General features: G+C 41.8%; 1 long non-coding RNA gene across 1 annotated transcript; it reads right to left on the bottom strand.

Moving 5' to 3' along the window:
- Positions 1-293: 293 nt before the first annotated feature.
- Positions 294-6,581, bottom strand: LOC309862888. The gene is made up of 3 exons (XR_014310773.1): positions 6,467-6,581; positions 4,559-4,632; positions 294-370 (listed from the first exon to the last, which is right to left on the bottom strand). It is a non-coding gene; the product is annotated as an uncharacterized lncRNA (long non-coding RNA).
- Positions 6,582-6,609: the final 28 nt, after the last annotated feature.

Raw genomic sequence — 6,609 nt, 5'->3', positions numbered from 1 at the left:
CTCTCTACCCCACTGGGCCTAATCTCTACACTCTACATTGTCTTCACTTGATCTTAGCCAAAAGGCCGAGAAGCGATTACACTCTACATTGTCTTAACCCAGGTACTTAAAGGCACTACTTGGTTCCCAGTCCAGGATTTTAAGGATGTTTTCTTTTGCATACCCTTACATCCAAAATCTCAGTATTCGTCTGCCTTTAAATAGACTGATCTATCTATCAATGTAACTCGGCAGTACACCTGGACAGTCCCCCAACAGAGCTTTAGGGATTTTCCACCTACCAGGCAAAGCTCTTCTCAGAGCACTCAGAGAGCTCACTTTAACCACCAAGACTCTCGCAATATGCAGAGGATATACTCATCTGTAGCCCCTGTAAGGACGAATCAGACAAAAACACTATCTGAGTTCTCAACTTCTGGGAGAACAAGGGCATAAAGATGCCCTAACAAAGACCCGGTTTCCAAACAGGAAGTAACTTACTTGGGACATGATCTGACCCTGGGAAAGCGGATGCTTTCCTTGAAGTGCCAAGAAGTTTGACTGCGCGTGGGTCCACCACAAACAAAACAAGCTGCTTAGAATGTCTCTAGGGTTGCCAGGCTTTTGCCAAATCTGGATTGCAGGGTTTGGACTGATAGCTAAGGCCCTGTATGATGTTTTAAAGGGGCCAGATTCTGACCCGCTTAAATGAACAAGAAAACACAAGTGGCTTTTCAAAAAAACTAGAGTCTGGGGGTGGGGGAGAAAGGAGCCTCCTCTCAAGAGCCCCTGTGCTGAGAATTCCTAAACTTAAAGCCCTTCACACTGGGTACTTACTCAAAACTTAGAGCCAGCCCTACAGCGAGTGGCTTATTTTTCTTAACAACTGAACATAGTGGCAACCAGATGGCTGGGATGTCTGAGGGCAGTTGCTGCTGATGTGCTGCTGGTGGACGAAGTCACAAAATTAACCTTCGGTCACTCCCTGGAAGTACGGACTCCACACCAGATACAGGGAGACCTAGAGATTAAAGAACACACTGGCTAACGGGAGGGCACCTTACTAAATACCAGACACTACTCCAGAGGTGATCCTTAAACTATGTCAAATTCCTAACCTGGCTACTTACCAACTGAAGGAGATGAAAACTTACTCATGCTTGTATGGAAACCACAGAACAGGTCTATTCTAATAAGCCAGATTTAAAAGACCAATCTTTGATAACTCAGACAATATATGGTTTATTGATGTCAGCAGTTTTATAAAGAAGGATTAAAGGCGCCAGCCATACCATGGTAGACCTTCACCAGGTCACAGAAGCAGAAGGTCTTCCCCCATACAGAGGCACAAAGGCTGAGCTCATGGCCTTAACTAGAGCCTTAAAACTAGGGAAGGACAAAAGAGCTACACTGACTCTAAGTATGTCTTTCTTTTTTTTTTTTTTTTAAAGATTTTATTTATTTATTTGTCAGAGAGAGAGTGAGTGAGAACGAGCACAGGCAGACAGAGTGGAAGGAAGAGTCAGAGGGAGAAGCAGGCTCCCTGTGGAGCAAGGAGTCCAATGTGGGACTCGATCCCAGGACGCTGGGATCATGACCCGAGCCGAAGGCAGCTGCTTAACCAACTGAGCCATCCAGGCGTCCCTAAGTATGTCTTTCTTGTTCTTCATGCTCATACTGCCATTTGGAAAAGGGGTTTTCACCGTCAAAACTTTCCCCATACAACATCATCAAGAGATCCTCGATCTCTTACAAGCAGTACCAGAACCCACAGAAGTGGTTGTAATCCAATGCAGAGGCCATCAGAAGGGAAAGACTGATATTATTACAGGAAATAACTGAGCAGGCAATGTGGCTAAAAATGCAGCCTTGGAAGCCCTCCCAGTATGGGCAGCCTTACTCCCTCATGGGCCAATCTTCCAACAAAGGCCCCAATATACAGAAAGGAAAATAAACTGGGCTCAGTACAATGTCTACCAACTAAATTCTGAGAGATGATGAACACAGGACCAAAAGGTGACACTTCCCCATGGATCCCAGTGGAAAATCATCAAGGGAACACACGACTCCTCTCATTTGGAAAGAGACCCATTAACCTCCTTAGCTGATGCAGTCTTTTAGGAATTGGCCTGTCACGGGTTATGAAGGAAGTCACCAGGATCCATGTTACCAGAACATCTCTGGAGAAGGGTAAGACCACCTCCACTCCTCCAGTCCATCCAAAGGTGAGGCATACACCTTGAAGAGGACTGAAACATAGACTTCACACAAATGCCCCCATCTGAGGCACATAAAAACCTCCTATCCTCTATGGACACCTTTACTTGTTCTTATCACTGCTCTAACTTCCACAAGTCTATAGGGGTAAAGGGAAAACTATCTCATAAATATTTCCAACATAATCTCTCAGGGGGAAAACCTTTCTCTGTTTGAATCTGTCATTTACATCCTCAAAAAGACCCTTCTTACCCTTGTTTTATCCCACTTATTCTCTCAGTATAACTGTCCTCCAAAAAAATTATACTGGCCCTAGTTCCTCTCCCCTAGATGGTATGCTTGTTGGCCCAAATCGGACATGTGTGAACTTAATCCACTCCCACCGCCTGAGACATCTCAGGAATTAATTTATACTTAATTTCTGAGTAAGTGCTGCCAAATAACACCAAAGACAAATCCAAAAGATGGGTCAGCTTCCAAGTAATGGCACTTCCTCATTTTACTTTGGGAGTAACTCAAAATTCTTGGACTGTCAAACAATTTTCCAATGGCTCAGTTCAATGAGCTAAGTGCAAAACGTGGTATGCTTGTTTAGAAAATAAAAATAGTGATCCCAAGGTCCTGAGATAGAGTCCCATGTAGGGCTCCTTGCTCAGCAGGGAGCCTGCTTCTTCCTCTGCCTGCCACTCCCCTACTCGTGTGTGCGCTCTCTCTCTCTCTGACACAAATAAATAAAACCTTTATTTTAAAAAGGGAGAGAAAGAATGCAGATTGTGATGTCACCCACTGGGCTTATGCCAGATCCATCTGTCCACAAAAAACCCCAATATTATATCCATGTTTTGGATATAACATATAATAATATAATATACATAATATAATATAATTGCACTGCACACCTATGATCACTCTAATTTTACCCTCAACTATGCTCATAAATTCCCCCAGAATAAAAGGAGGACGTCTACATGCCAACTGCACACACAATAACTCTTCTAGGTGGGCCCAGCAGTTCCAGAAACTGAAAACAGTGAGTTATCCCATAACCTTATGTGCCCTTTTCAATTATCTCCTTCTCATAACCTATAGGAGCCAATCTTCTTCTTCTTCTTTTTTTTTTTTAAGGTTTTACTTATTTATGTGAGAGAGAGACAGAGAGAGCACAAGCGGGGCTTGGGTCAAAGGGAGAGGCAAAGCAAGCTCCCTGCCAAGCACGGAGTCTGACCCCAGGATCCTGATATCACGACCCAAGAGCCATAATCAGACTCTACACCGACTGAGCCACCCAGGCGTCCCCTACAGCAACCAATCTGCACCCAACCCATATGGCTCGAAGATTTTTTTGCACTGATAACCCCAAACATCAGAGTAGCTACACCCTGGGGTATGTGGTTTCCCCAGGAGTCTCAATATATAATTCTACCCAACCCCACACTGGAATCTGAAGGGCAATAGGCCTTATATAGGCTGGAATAATAGAAGCCCTTGGTGCTAGCCCCTTGGGGGAGATGTGCACATCACAAAACCACCCTGTGAAATCTGGCAGCAGGTATTGAATAAACTAGCTTTTACCATTGCATCCACTTTCTCAGATCCAAAAGAGAAAAACCTAAAAATTCCTGAAACAAAACAAAAACTCTGGCCTCCAAAATTGTAAGATAATAAATCTGGGTTGCTTCAAAAAGGGAGGGAAGGGAGGGAAATAAGGGAATAGAGGGGGAAAAATGTCAGTCATACTGACCAAGTAAGGGAGAAAAGGTATAAAACTCTACTCCCTCCCAAAAATCCCCTCTCAAATAATAAATATTCCACACCCTAGTTAACAACTGTCAATGAAGTATAGAGACCAAAACCCAGGGGGTGGGGGAACAGCCCTGAGCTTGCCCCCCTCACATCTTGAGAGCGTACTCTCTCTTTAATAATATGTAAACTCTTCACATGCACCACTCAACCAGCGTGCCGGGTCCATCCTTGAATTCTTTTCTTGCGACGAGACCAGGAGCCTCCAGCAACATCCTGGGCATGGGTTGGTTGGAGACCTGAGGACTCACGGGCCTCCCCAGTTCACCCAGTTATGAACTGATGTGGCAAACTTCATTGTTTTCTTATTTTAAGAAATTGCCACAGCTGTCTGAACCTTGAGTAACTACGACCTTGATCAGCAGCCATCAACTTAAAGGAAACACCCTCCACCAACAAAAAGATTCTGCTCAAATTTCAGATGAAAATTAGCATTTTTTAGTAATAAATTATCTTTAAATTAAGGGATGTATATTTTTTTACATAATGCTATTGCATATTTGTTACACTACAGTATACTATAAAAATAACTTTATATAAACTGGAAAATAAAAAAACTCACTTGACTCATTTTATGGCCATATTTGCTTTACTGCCATGGTCTGGAACCAAGCCCACAGTATCTCCAAGGCATGCCTATATAATTAAAAAATTTTTTGATATAATATCTGTCTAATTAAATTGAGAAAATCATCCAGTAAAGTGGAACAAGACAAAAGAGATACAAAACAGAACAGACAAATGAGAAAAGCATCATTCAAGATCAAACATCTGAACAACAAATTTCCGAAAAAGAAGAGGTACAGTGAGGGAAGGGAAAAAAAGAGGAAATTAGCAACTAAATAGTATCAGCAAAAGCTCCAGAACTGAAGAACATAAAATAGAAAAGAGAAGATTATTAAATAAACAACACCAGAAAAACTTCCAGAACTAAATGACATGGTTTCAAGATGAAAAACAGCCAACCGAATACCACCAGCTGAGTAAAAAATGAGAAAAGACCCACAACCAAGATACATGATTGTGTCTGAGAATGCTGGGAATAAAGAGGAAAAACCTAAAACTTCTTGAGACAAAACAAAACAGAAACAGGTTACACACAAAGAAATTAGTCACCCAAGGATGAAGTAGGTAAATGTCTCCCTATTTCTTGGCTTTAGCCTGGTTGATACTGATTTTGTATTCTGGCCTCCAGCATGGTAAGATAGTAAATCTGTGTTGCTTAAAAACAGAAGGAAGGGAGAAAGTGAGGGAGAAAGAGAGAGAGAGAGAAAGAGAGAAAGGAAGGAAAGAAGGAAGGGAAGGAGGAAGGAAGGAAGGAAATGTCAGTCACCCATAAAGAACTGGAATCATGAGGTAGGATTTCTTAGTGGCAATACTGAAAGCTAAAATACTGTAAAGCAAAACCTCTAACATTCTGATTAAAAATTTTAAAATACTAAATATCTATATTAAATATTTATAATTTATAATTTATATCTTTATAATTATAAAGATATAAATTATATCTTTATAATTATAAAGATATAAATTATAGTTATAATTTAAAATATTAAATGTTTATATTAAATATTTATAAAATATTAAATATTTTATAAAATATTAAATTTTAAAATATTAAAAATATTTTCAGGGGTGCCTGGGTGGCTCAGTGGGTTAAGCCTCTGCCTTCGGCTCAGGTCGTGATCTCAGGGTCCTGGGATCGAGCCCCGCATCGGGCTCTCTGCTCAGCGGGGAGCCTGCTGCCCCCTCTCTCTCTTTGCCTGCCTCTCTGCCTACTTGTGATCTCTCTCTCCCTGTGAAATAAATAAAGAAATTCTTTTTAAAAAATTATTTTCAAAGGAGAATTCTATATTAAGTCAGAATAAAGACAGTTACAGACATGCAAGTTCTAATGAAAAGGGGAAAAAAGAAGACACCGGCCTGTAATATTGCTCAAGAAGCTCTTGGAAGGTATCTTCTACAAAATGACCGCATAAAATCAAGAAAAGGGAAGATACAGATTCGGGAAATAGAGGATCTCAGGAATGAAGCAGAGGACCTTCCAGGATGTTAGCGAAGGAGACCCCAGGAGCTCATTTGAATGCACTGCCTCTGGAACTTTGATGTGCATATAGATCTTGCTTAAAATGCGGATTCTGATTCAGTAAGTCTGAATAGGGCCCCAAGATTCCGAATTTTTAACAAGCTCTCCTCAGAATGCTGATGTTGATGGTTCTGGTGTGGAAAACTGTAACATGACTCCCAAACTGTAACATGACTCCCCCAAAAACAATGAGAGAATCTGATTTCCTTCTGAGAGATAATTAAGGATGAATTAGTGTCCGTTAATAACAATATAGTGGAGGAGGGAGAGAGAGATAGAAAAGAGGAACACAACGATTAATCTTTTAAATATATACAAATAAGGGAAAAGGAGAGTTTTGGGTGAGGGCACTACCAGACGTCCAGCCTTGCCACTATTAAACACCTGAGAAGGAAGGCCGGACCATCTTAACGGATCCAAATTCGGGACTCTGGGGTCTCCGGAGCATCCCTGGCGTTGGCCGGCGAGACCGTAGCCTGCGCCTGGGGACAGCCAGAATGCGCGCCTGCAGCAGTGCCCTCACGCCC

This window comes from Mustela nivalis, assembly GCF_964662115.1.
Source record: "Mustela nivalis genome assembly, chromosome: 4".
In the NCBI taxonomy this organism is placed as follows: Eukaryota; Metazoa; Chordata; class Mammalia; order Carnivora; family Mustelidae; genus Mustela; species Mustela nivalis.
The sequence above is the reverse complement of the archived record's forward strand: the minus strand, read 5'-3'. Positions and strand labels throughout refer to the sequence as shown.